This window comes from Miniopterus schreibersii (genome assembly GCF_964146895.1).
Source record: "Miniopterus schreibersii genome assembly, chromosome: 5".
Classification (NCBI taxonomy): Eukaryota; Metazoa; Chordata; class Mammalia; order Chiroptera; family Miniopteridae; genus Miniopterus; species Miniopterus schreibersii.
The window spans coordinates 75,332,770-75,346,567 of record NC_138106.1 but is presented as its reverse complement, the minus strand read 5'-3'; positions in this window follow the sequence as shown (position 1 = coordinate 75,346,567).

Genomic DNA, 13,798 nt, shown 5'->3' with positions numbered 1-13,798 from the left:
AACCATAAAAAAGAATGAAGTTCAGGTACATGCTATAACATTAATGAACCTGAGAAACAGTCTACTAAGTGAAGTAAGCCATACACAAAAAGACAGATATTGTATAATTCTGCTTATTGGAACTATCTAGAATAGGTAAATTCCTAGAGACAGAAAGAAATTAGAGGTTACCAGGAGCTGGCAAGAGGGGAACATAGGGAGTTATTACTTAATAGTTACAGAGTTTCTATTTGGAGTGATGAAAAAGCTTTGAAAATAGTGGTGATAGTTGCACAATATTGTAAATATAATCAATGCCACTGAATTTATATATATGTATATGTATATGTATATGTATATGATGTATATGATGTATATGATGTATATGATGTATATGTATATGTATATGTATATGTATATGTATATGTATATACATGTAATTAGGATTGGGAGATGGGGAAAAGTGTGTTTACAAAGGGTCAGGATGCGGGACTTCTTTGGAGTGCTGGATCTGTTCTGTATTTTGATTGTGATGGTAATACACACCTCTCTACATTTGTCCATATTTTGTCCATATTCATAAAATTGTATACTAAAATATGTTAATTTAATTGTATATAAATTTAAGTTTGATCCACTCCTCCAAAAGTTAAAAAGGCTTTAGTTTACAGAAATAGAATGCTGTTTCCCAGTAAATAATCAATGGGTAGGCTTCAAAAATTTCCAAAGAAGTCCCAATTTTTGTGAGATATTCTTATTTTACTGGGATCATTTCCTTATAGTTTGAAAATGTTTCCAAATTATATGACAAAAATGTATAAGTGCTTCCTTTGTGGGGACCTTGGCTATTTATCCAGTTTTTAACTATAATTTACAGAACATGCACTGGCATAGCATTCATGAAAATTAAATAAGAATATTAAGTACCTCATCAAGTAGAAGGAATTTCATGATTTTCTGATAGAAAGAGTTGGCTCAATCTTTAACAATTGACAGGCCAAGCCCATCATCATATTTAAACCTTTACTTTGCCTCAGGTTCAATTCTGCTCCTATTAAAGGGCAATGACCATTGGTCCTCTGAGCCTTGCCATTAATCTTTTCTGAAGTTATGGCACTAAAAATTTTACTAATTTCCATAAGCTTCAAGAAGTGCTATATTTTTTTTCACTAAAATAAAAGTCTAGCTATCTTTATTCTGTTTCTTCCTGAAGATTCATGAATCACATTATCTGTAACTATTTCTGATTTTCCATATTAGAAGTAATCACTTTTCTCCCAATGTATTTTTAATAAGTCCAATGGTGAAGCATATTATCATTTCAGTTCTTCCGAAGTGTCTAAAGTGAGTAGAGGCTATTCTTGTCATAACTGTCACTAAGACTGAGTTCTTTACCTGACTACAGATTCTGCTGCTAGTAACTTCCAAGACACTCCCTTTCTCCCGGGAATCATTCCACATTCCATCTTTCAGTTCCACTACCTTCCTCTGCCTGTACTACTGATGCAGAAATCCTCTTCAGCTGCCCCCTTATAGTTCATGTTTTCAAACATACCAAAACACCCAAAAGTACCAGATCAACACAACTTACTCTTTATTAACCATGATCCCCTGATCTCCCAAAACACAAATAATATAAAACTGTTTTATAACTCACAGAATTGCACTGAAGTCACAAATGTTCCACTCAATGCCATAGGGAAACACCAATTTTATTGCTGGTCTCACAGTAAGCATTCAAAATAAAAATAAGATTTGCAGTTGGTGTAAGCGTGGATGATCTGTAGTAAGTATGCCACCTTTATGGAAATCTCGCTGGAAAGAAAACTCCTGTGTTTTCCTTTCCAGTGTGTAAGATCACTTCCATTTGAAACATTTTTCACTGAGCTGAAACTCTGTGCATTGTGGTTTATTGTACTTCATGTCTGGATATTACAGTTATACTCTAATGGTAATAGAAGCAGAGTTATCTACATGCACTAAGGAAGGCCTTGTAATACTTCCCTCTGTCTTTCAAGATAAGGCCTATTACAATGTATTTGCATCTTACATTTGAAACCTTTTAAGTTATACATTACATATTCATAGGTTTTAAGTTATCCATATCTACTTGGAATAATGTTGACAAATCTATGGTTCCTCTTGGGCCCTTAATAGATCTTCCTACCATTAGAGTCTAAATAAAGTTCCATGAGTAGAAATGATATTTATATTCTTTTTGCATTTGTCAGGCAGGGACACACATCCACCATGGCACTATTGGTGTAATTTTAGAATAAAGGGCTTATTGGGAAAACTCACAAGCAGAGATGCAGCAGAGTGAATGACTCCTCCACCCTCTTGGCATTGAGTAGAGAGTCATGCTGAGGTAGAGCACAGCTGGAGAGTCTTTGAGCTTAGCTTCTGGTATTAGGCTGTTTCACTATTGAGCTAATTCAAAACTGCTGTGCTAGCTGCTTGCTAAGCTACCAAAAGAGAGTGGAAGTGGGGGGGGGGGGGGGAAATGAGCCTCAGAGTCTTCCAAACTTGCCTCTCCTCTGTCCATCCCCAGGTCCTTGGTGGCTCATTAAGTATATATCTTTCCATTAACTCTCATGGATTCTGGGTCACAGAATAATTGCCTGGAAGGTCTCCTGCAGCTGGGACAGATACCAAGCCAGTGCTTGAAACAATTGTGAAAGACCATTCCTACCTTTTCATCTATATCTGAAATGGGAAATTTACACAAATCCACACATTTTCTGGGGTCAGGGGTATCCATCACTGACTAATTGAGGCCTGTCTTCCCCCTTTGGTTATTAGTTAGACTGTATATTCACTTAAAAAAAAGTTCCTCAGAGACTCAGAAATCACCCTTTTGTTATCGAAAGCAACTTCTGGGCATAGAAGGTATTTGGACAATGATGAGAGGCAAAGTGACTATCCAGAGTCATGGCTCTCCAGGGGTCCTCAATCTAGGCAGCACACACTATCATACACTCACTCAGGTCATAAGTTGTTCATCAATACACCATTGCCAAAGCAAACACAAATTTTAAAAATATTGAAGATGGCCAAATCTTCCACCTCAAACTCTCCTGGCTTACTACCCCATGAATCCTGGTGCACTGTTGCTCAGCCAAGGCAAAGCAGATGTAACAGTGTACAACTTTTAAAGAACAGCAGGCAGCCAGTCCAACTAGCCTTACAGAGATGATTAATGGAGAGACTAGAACAGGTGGCAAGTAGAGGATTCTACGAGTATCAAAACTTTTCTCATCAGGCATCCCTGTCAATTATGGTGGTTCTTTCAACTTGTTCAAGTACAGTGAGGGCAACTTTGTTCAATGGGAGCCATTGAAATAGGCATAGGACCCACAGCAATGGGTCTTGTAGTTGGGGAGAGAAATTGGATTCAACTTCAAATATAGCATTGGCTAGTGGAAATTTATAGCCAAGTGGCAGGGTGCAGATCAGTGGATAGAAAATTCCTAAGAGAAAATATGAGGAGTAAGGGGGGATTTTGGCTAAACCAACTAACAGGATTCTTGCTAAAGGTAGGCCAGGGTGATCAGACATACCTGGGAGATGGCAGAGGGTGAGGAACATGATTAGTTACCGAAGGTGATAAGATATGGAAAAAAATTAACATGTAGAAGTAAATACTTAATGACTGGTTAATTATATCACTAGATTTTTATTGCAACATAGCACTCATTTAACTAGTTAAAAGTGGAAGGTATACAAAGATTAAGTTAAGACATGGTAATTTATTACTAAATATTTGTTTTTAATATAGATAAAGGTTATAACCACACTCAGCATGTAATAGTGTCATAATACAACAGTTAAACTTGTGAGTCTACACACCTGTAGTTAAACAAGAAACACAGTTGAAAAAGATGATGTTTAAACAAAAGTACTGGGCCAGGGTTATAAGCAGCAATGAACATATTCATTCAGCTCCTAAATATTTCAAGTGTTACAGTTGGTGAGCTAAGCCAGCTTAGCAGGATTCTTGCTAAAACTGGACAATTCAGAGGCAAACATGGAAGTCCAAAATCAGAAGCCTATTTGAAAAGTTCAAGGGAGCCTCCCAGAGTTTAGTCCAGGAGAGACTGTCATGTAGATGTTTATTTTTATCAATGCCAAGAATGCTGCCCCTTGATTAGAAGAACTAAAATGTAGTCCATAGCATAGAACCACCAATGCTGTGGTTTATCCACAACTCACTCTCATTAGGTTTGGCAGGTGGTTAAATCACTCCATAGGATTTACCTACCTTGGAGACGATGTTTGTTTTTATCAGTGATTCATGCCCATTTTTAAAGTGAAAATATTGTTGATAAGACCCTTACTGAGCTCACAGTTTGGGTAAAACCCTAGATGGGTCATCTGATGAGAAATGGGTACTGAGTCTCCTGTTTATGATGTTGACCAAGACTATGTAACCAAGCCCAGCTTTTGATTGGCTGCATGATGTCCATTTTTTCAATAGATTATTTTTAGGTTTACCTTTTCTTATGAGATGTATGATTCAGTGAAGATGCCTTATAGGAAAAGTCACAAAGTATAAGAAAAGTGAAACCCTTCTTTTAGTGAGAACGAGTTGCCTTCAGTAGGGTACCATCCATCACAGGCTAGCAGCTGCTGCTAGACCTCAGAATATATTTTTAAGAACAAAATCTCAGAAGCCACTGAATACCAGTGGAGGTCTTTTGTTTGTTATCTTTTGATTTGATTTTGTTGTTTTTGCTAAAGCTCATTACAGCTATAAAGGAACCTAGAATTTGGGATCTAAAGTTGTCTTACTACTATTTGAATCCATATCAAGATTATGGCCTGCCAGTCAAATTTGTCCACTAATCTCATGCCTTGGGGTAATGATTTTAGTAAAATTAGAATAGAACACATTTCTTCCAATATTCAAAGATGTCATACAATTTATGGGCTTCCTTCTTTACAGTGGGAGACAGAAAAGCCAGCAAATTATACTCAGTATGCCATGAAACATCTCTAAAGACTGCAGTACAGTTAGCTCCCACAGTTAGTTGTGTGGCAGACCCTTGGAGTCTATTCTTATTGAAGTCTCCATTCATATATAATCACTTGGGCTAGGAAAGCATGCAAAGTAATGAGAAGAGATTTTGCAGTGGGAACCTCTATCAAAATATCAATATCCTAGGTGTCTGGACCTCATCTAGAAGTCCACATTGTACTTGAGTTTGTTGAATTCCTGATAACACTTCCCTGGAAAGCCAGGGAGAGTAAAAACATACTGCTACTTGTTAAGTGAAGACAAACTGATTTGGGGAATTTTTAGTTATGGAGTATAGAAAGGAGGACATTAGCAATGCCCAAGGATACATAAAAAAATCACTAGTGACAGCTATTTGTTCAGTCACTGTAATGAAATGCTGCATTACAAGAACAACAGTTCCTTCTATATAAGCCTCAGTTGTACACAGTAAGTCTCCAAGTACCAGTGACTTTTAATGACTTTTCACTGGCCAGAGTGGGAGATTTTTTTATAGCACCCCTGCCTCCAATGATGCTTGGATGAGGAGAGTAAATTATTTTCTTCTTGTGAAATGTGATGTTATTTCACTGTCACAGCCTTGACAAACTTGAAGCTTACAGCAATTCTGAACCATGCATTCAAATACTAGAGAAGCCACCAAGAGTCGCAGTGAATGTATCTGGTCAGTAGGTCCAGGTACCTATGCACTTGTAACATTCATGTTCATTGAAAGTAGAATAACAGAACAGACACGGTCCAGAACCCCCTCTTTCATCAGGGCCCTGCCCCCAACAAAATGATTAACAACTAGTTACAAGGTTTCCCTACAATTTGTTAAATCCAATAATCCAGATTTTCACATAGATTCATTGGATTGTTTGCATTTTTCACTGCACAAGTAGTCAAATAAATTCCAAGTATTGATAGAAGTGAATCAACCCGGATGCATTCCTGAGCAGCCCCTATCTTGGTTTATCCCAAGTAAATTTTATTTTCTAGCATAAGTCCCTACTTTTTCTCCCCCAAATTGCTGCTAGTTTTTATAATATTCTTAAATACCTTTTAGCTCCTTCATCCTCAGAACAGCCACTGGCCCCAACAAAGTTCTTCCTTGTAATTATATCAGCCCTCTGGCCTTTAGTTCCTTTACATTGAATGGGATTCTTTCTCCTACCCAGCCTACCCTACCCACCCAGGCCTTGTCAGTCCTGTCTTCTTTCCACTAGTTACTAACAGCCTCATTCTCAGGTTTCAGATTATGAATTTTGCTGCCATCTTCTCAACCACTGCACAGATCTAAACAGACACTATTGCTTTTCCATGGTTGCTATTATTATGCAAAAAAGAGTCATTGACCCACAATCTAAATATAAAAAAAAAAAAAAAAAAAAAGTTTTTTAGAGGAACTTCAAGGCTGGTAAAATAGCTGGGCTGGGACAACATTGGCCATCATTGTTTGTTAATTGGCTTTATCCACTCTCTATCTATGTTCCAGGAGATAGTTTTCCAACTTAAAGCAAGGCCTCCTGTCTAAATTAAGTTCTTACTCTTCTACAGAGACTGGAAGACTGAGACACTGTCTTCCAAGAGTTTACATTTCAAAGGGGTGGCACCCAGGTCCCCAAGGAAAACTGCTTGGTTAGAAAACTGGCAAGAAGTTTTTAAAAGAGCTACACCTCAAAAGGACATGGGAAGCATTTCTAACTAGTTTTCTAAAGTATGTGTTCAAAGAAAAGGGAGGTCAGGGGCCTAGAGACTAGAAGAAACTTGGCTCAAGTTTAGTCAAGCTGAGAGAAATGCTAAGGTCTTCTTGGTTAACAGGTGTCCTTCTTGGATCTTGTAGCCACCAACCTGGGAGCTATGAATGAAGAGGGACTTGGCTTTAAGCTCTGGCTTTTCAAGTAAACATCTTTCAAATTATCCAAAGAGATGCTAACCATGGAACCAAAGTCACTGAGCCTAAGAAATGAAGTCAGTAAAAAGAAAAGTAATTAGGAGTGGGGGGATCCAGAAATGACTCACATTGAATAGAAAATGGAATGTGAGTCACTTAAAGGAACCAAGCACCAATGTTACCTCTCCTGGCTCAGGGAATTCTTCTGCCAGCCACTGAACACCTCATGGCACATTTCTTCAGACTCTGGCATTAAAGTTGTTTCTCTTTCCAGGGATGTAGTGATTCACTCACCCAACAGCTGCATTCTCTTTGACTTGAATGTTCTTGACCTGAACAACCCTTTGAAACATACTGTAAATAACTCATCAAATTCATCCTGATTAATGTCCTCAATTTATTTAGTTTCACACATTTTCTTGCAGAACTACCAAGTCTTAACTGATACGTTCCTCTAAGGTCACCCAGGAGTCAAGCACAAGTCAATAGGGCATTTGGATGGTGTCACCAGGGAAAACAAAAGTGGCAGATGAGCACATGAAGTCAAGCAGGAATGGGGGGAGAAACAACCACCTCCCTTCCCTTTACAATATTCACCATTACCCGGAATTAAATTAGTTTACACATTTGCCATTTCCACCACAAATGTATTAAAAATGTTTAGGTTCACCTCATCTCAAATGGAATATTGAAATTACTCTTTTCCCTGCCTTTAATTGACATAGTAAAGTCAATATGAGTTTTCAAAACTCAGAAATAATCCCATCATTTATTTTCTTAAAACTCTCAATGGCTCTTCCTAACTTCAGAATAAAGTCACCAAATTCCTTAACCTAGCAAAGAGGATAACATACCCCAAACATATTTCTCTTTCCTCACTTTACGTCAGTGGGACCTTGTGTACTCTTACCATGTTAAAGATACTTACTGGAATTGTGCAATACAATGGAAATGTTCAACACATTTCTTTCAGCTATTCCCTGAATGAAGCTGCCCTTCCATCCCATAAAAGACATTAATCACAAACTGATATGATTATTTGAAGGAAAGAGATGGGATTCACTGTTGAAGTCAAAGCTACTCATCTGATTTCCCTTAAGAGCAGATCATAACCTCTTTAGAGATTGGATATATTGCATTCATCTATTTTTCCCACACTGCATATAGTATAAAGCCTGGCTCATGGTTGACCCTCAATAAAAGTGTGTCAATTGAATGAAATTAATTAGTGTGAATGAATGAGTGGATGAACGACTCCGTGGAACAACTAGTTAGAATTAAATTATACCTCTGGAAAAGAGAAATGCAAATATTCACTCCAAAGGATCAAGCTAATAATGTCAACCTGCATTAACCATGCTGGATAACCAAGTTAATGAACTGCAGACTCAATCTACACAGATATACGAAAACACCTTTACATGCCATATACATTTATCTTATTTTACTATTTCTTTGAAATGCAGGAAGATACATTCTGTTTCCTGGAATCACTTTTTCTAACAATTTTTTTTAGTGTGTTGTATTGATTGATCTTCATCAGTTTTAGCCTTGAAATGATAAAAAGGGTGGAATATAAACAAAGAGCTGGCTGCACAATATTTAGGTGGAGAACATTTATCAGTGTGAACAGCTCTAACTTAAAAGCAGTAAGAAAAGTATTCTTCCAAAGCCCCAGTATAGTTCTCAGCTTTAATGAAAAAGAGACAATTAGAACAAAGGCACTTGCTCACTTCAAGTCACAATTCATCAAGCTGTCAGAGACAATAAAATGCTACATACCTAATCTTTCCTGTTAACCATAATGTAGGCAATGCAATTACATTGTTGCTGCAAATTGGCAAGAATTAGAGGAAGAATTAATGTAAAAACCTTGTAAAATTTTCTGTTCCAGTAAATGGTGTTATTCATATTTAAAAACCTGGTAAAGAAATATTAAGTATTAAGTGAATTAGCAATAAATACTTCTTATTAGGCCCATTTTCTGGTGAAGAAGTATTAGATATTTTTTAAGGTTTATAAGCAAGGAAAAATCAGTTAGTACCACCAAAAATGATCTATTAAAATTAAAACCAAGAGATAATTGTAGGTGAAATAGAAAGTAGTAACACAAACACTTTATAATAATTAGAAATGAAAGAGGACAGGTAAATCAAATCTCAAAATTTGTCAAAATGCTTGAAGTAAACTTGTTTTATAAATGATAAATCTATATACACACAGAACAGGAAACTATAGCTGACTATGAAATTATACAGTTAAACATAAAGAGTATTTTCTAAATGACCTATATTTGCAAAACTCAGTTCTTGGCCCGATAAGGAACACAGAAAAATAAAACAAGGCCCCTCCTCTAAAGGTGAAAACATTAGTTGAGGACCTATAAATTCCAGACCTAAGGATTAAAAATGTGAGGCGGGGTTGTATCTGAATGAGAGGAGCCCACAATCCCCTGAACAATGCTATGTATAAACAAAACATCGCAATTTATACTCTACTATACACGTATGCTGAAAAAATAGGGTCATTTATTTTTCATGTGTGATCTAATCTTGCCTCAAGTCTCCACCTTGGTGCAAAACAATGATGAGATTGGTTCTTCAAGTTTGTTTGATATTCCCATTTAAATTTATTAATTATTCAGTTAATTGAAAGTTTAACTCCAATCACTGCTATTTCTTCTATTTCCACTACTGTTTCACAAGAAACCAATGCACATATGGAGAGGTGGAGCTAACAGGACATTGAGGATATGGGCACACTTTCCAACCTGCATCCTGTCCCCTGGACCCTGGCTGCTCTCCCCTGTGGCTTCAGAAAGCTCTATTCTCCTTTCCTGTCTCATGAATACCACAATTTTGTTGCAGTTTGGGTTCCCTCTATGTTCTTGTCATAGCCTTGTTCGTCTGCATACTTTGCCCCAACAGATCCATCCGTCCCCTGAGCTTATGAGCCAGCAGTATCAGTCACATCCTTCTAATATCATGCAGAAATTCTCTATCTTCCTCTTGCAAACACACCAAAACCACCACTACCTCCAGCTAAGTGCTTTCTCTCTCTCTATCTCAGATTTTAGGGAGAAGAAACACATCTTTCTAGTAAGCAAATCACATACAGAAAATTTTCACAAGGGTTATCCGTTTTAGCTATAATCTCATTACAAGTATGGCATAGGAAGACAATCTTAATACTATAAAAGCTTAATACTATAAATACTATACTATAATGCTCCTATAAACAAGGAACATTAAATTAATTGAAGAGAATGAAGAAGGTATGTGAAAGAGAGTATGCGATCAGAATGGTTAGGATGAACAGAATTTCCAAAAATTGCATTGAAAATATTAAAAATCAAAGATTCACTTATATGCATAATAAATATATTTATTGACAAAAAAACAAACAAAAAACATAAGAATTCTGTGGTAGGCATCTTTTCAAGAATAAACCTGCTGCTAAGCTATGGCATATTCAGCAGGTAGCCTACAGCTGCAGCTCCTTCAGGGTCTGCCTCACTTTAGAATTCACACCATTTTTGAGTCCATATCTATTGACTGAGGGAGGTGAGTGTATAAAGTCCCAGGAATTTTGGCCTGATGGGTCTTACTCACTCCAGAACTCCCCACCAACTTGGCTGGAGCTTTGTGGGGCCTACATTGCAATTCAACTACTTTCATGGCCAGGTTTTATCTCCTTCTTTCTTTCAAATAAGTTTATCCTTAATAAACACTTTGTACCCCAAGCTCAAACTCAGCTCCAGGAGACCCCAGAAATGGAGTCCAAGGAAGTAGGCCATAAGATGGGGCACTAGGACTGGATGACTCAGCAGCCTTCAGGCAATGAGGATACCATCACTGGTATTAGGTCGCAAATATTCTTCCAACAAGGTGGCAGTTAATGTTTTGCCAGTGGTAAGTTGGGATGGTATGCAAGGGAATCAGGTAATAAATTAGTACAGGTAAATCTCAGACATTGTGACTTAGAGAGGAACTAGTAGTTGTACAGATAACAGGATGAGGTGGCTATGGCTAAGGGCCACTGATGCTCCATTTACAGAAAAAATAATAAAAAAAAGTGTATCTGAAATAGCAGGCAACCAAAGTCTAAGTATGAAAACCACAGACCTGCTTGGTTGCCTACAATGGTACTCTTATCATCTCTACGCCAGGGCAGAAAAAGTCAAAGACCAAGCCAAGGACCAAGTGGTCAAATAACCAACAAAAAACACTGTGAAATGTTCAACCAAGATAAGTCAGTTTTGCCATGGGCAGGGCTCTGATCAGGAAAACCTAGGACCCTGACAAGAGATAGAACTGCTATCCCAACATGTATGGAGTAGGTCCTAGGATGCAAGGGTACACAGGGGTTGATGTATCCTTAAAGGAAGAACCTGACAAGTTTTAATATTTTTTGTCCGAGGTCACATTCTTTGTAGGACAGTCCATCAGTGGTTACAAGTGAGAAGGACAGATATTAGACAGTTTAGCCTGATGCACATCACTTTAACATGCGGACTTGTTCCGGAGCTTCCTTCTGGCTTGGTCCAAGCTTTGCCTAGACTGTTTGACTATTTCCTCTGCCCAAGCCCACCTCCTCTCCTTCTCTTTCATAGATTTCTGTCTCTAATATACATCTTGGAGCCCAAATTCCATCTCAACAACTGCTTCCAGCGATACTAAACTTCAGCTAAAACAGTTCAAGGAGAAATTATAGGACAAATATTAACTTGCATGAAAAGGTATGAGTTTTGCTGCCTGTAGATAACAGTAAATGAATAATCGATCAGTATTTGAGGTGATATTTTGCACATCTGAGAAAGAATCTTTATCATCTCTAAAAGTATTCAACTTTTTGTTGGTTCAAAACCTTGGAAATTTCCCAGGGAAAATCTGAACTGGCCCCCTACACAGAGGTCAGGGAGAGACTGAAGACACAGGCAGGGACTCCAGATTGCTAAGTGGTAGGTTTCATAAAAAAGGGAACTTACATATGAGGCTTGTCTTGGGCAGCTGTAAGATGAGTAGATGTCCACACCTGACCAGCATCTTAAAAGTTTATATAGAGGCCTTAACAGGAGTCAGTCACATATTTAGTTCAGAGGGTTTCAACAATGCATTACTATCTAAAGGCTGTTTCCTTGAAATGGTTCCCATTATGGGAAATTGTGGCTGGAACATACATTCCAAAGACAGAGGACAAGGTGAGGAGCCTCTGATTGCCTGCATCCAGCTCTGGGGTCAACCAGAGGTCACAGCCCCTCAACCTCCAACATTCTTCCAAGTGCCAAAACAAAATATTATATTATAAGCTTCCACTTCAATTGCCTTCTGGGAGTGTCTTTATGTCTGATTCAGTCTAAATACACTGTGCTCCTTCTTAGCATAACAACTAGATTATGATGTATATGGATTCTCAGATGTACTTGAGCTAAGTAAAATAAATTTCATACTTATAAAGTAGGTAATGCTAATGCATATGAACTAACTGAAATAGAGTATGTGCTTAATATAGCATATTATTATTTTATAGCCATCCACTCTAAATATCTTATTTAGGGTTCCGCAAAAGAAGTCATGAAATTGGACAATATCAGCAAGAGCGTGCAGAAAGAAAAAAGGCATTTATGGACTTCTCACATTAAAATGCCAGGGAGATGAAGACAATCTGAAAATGAGCAGCCAAGAAGGAAAGAAGAAATGACAGAGAATGTACGTCATAAGCCAAGTGAGCAAAACACCTTACAAAGGAGAGGAGAATTTCTTGTGTACAACCCTTCTGAGATATCAACTAAGATGAGAATTACAGTTAGCAAGCAGATTTGGGGATGTGGAGGTCATTGGTGGCCTTGATGGAGAATTTTTATAAAGCGGCAGGTTCAACACACTAAGCAGGTATAAGAGAGAATAAAAGAAGATAAATTAAGATGCATTATAAACAACTCATTCTAGGACTTTTGTTACAAAGAGGACAGAAAAGTGGGGAAGTTGATGAGGATAAAAGGGGGAAATATGTTTTTTAAAAGAATGGTGAAAAGATGCGATAAATGGATCCTACGCTGCCTCCCAACTGAATGATCATGTGAAGAGCGACAATGTAAAATGCACTATTGTGCCTTGCTGGGCCCGTTCTTATTTTCACATAGAGCTTTTACCAAAGACTTTAACACATAAATGTCATTAAAAGGATGCCTATTTTTCAGTCAAGTACTTTAAATTATGATCCACTCTCTCATACACCTGCTCTTCAAAACAGCTCATTGTTAAACACCCAAGTTAACTTACAATCTCTTAACAGGTTAAACACTAGCACTTAACTCCTACAGCATATTAGCGACAAATTGAGCATTAAGTAAAAAGCACTCAAGGCTGTTTAAGGCTTTAGTGCCTTCTTATAAAGGTATGATATTTGCAATCAGATTTGGTTTTCATTAGCTCTTATCACAATAATTTACAGAACAATGTATCTAATTGGAAAATTTTCTCTTAAGAGCAAGAGCTGAAAAAGGCAAGGACTTGGGGTAAAGAAAATGGTTCCCTTACCTTCTGGACCTATTTATTTTATCTCTTTCTGGTTATTTGGCCAGGAATATTCAGGGACCGTGGAATGCAGGTTGTATAGAGTTGATTTTCTCTGTCAGCAGCTTTTGCTTGCGGAGGCAGGTGAGTGTCTGAGCATCAGGTACACCCACTGCCAGAGTAAGTAGACATCTAACTAACTCCTTTGGCTCCTGGCAATTACTGCATTATTACTTTCCAGCTCCCTACCCTGCTGCCCAGAGATGAGTTCTAGGGCTCAAGGTGAAGAGATTGAAGCTACAGCAGAAAGTTATCCCAATTTCCTGCAAATTTGTATTGTTAACAATTTAACTTTTCAAAGGATTTTGGAGTAAAGCAATCAACTCTCTGCTGGAGTTGGGCAGGACACAA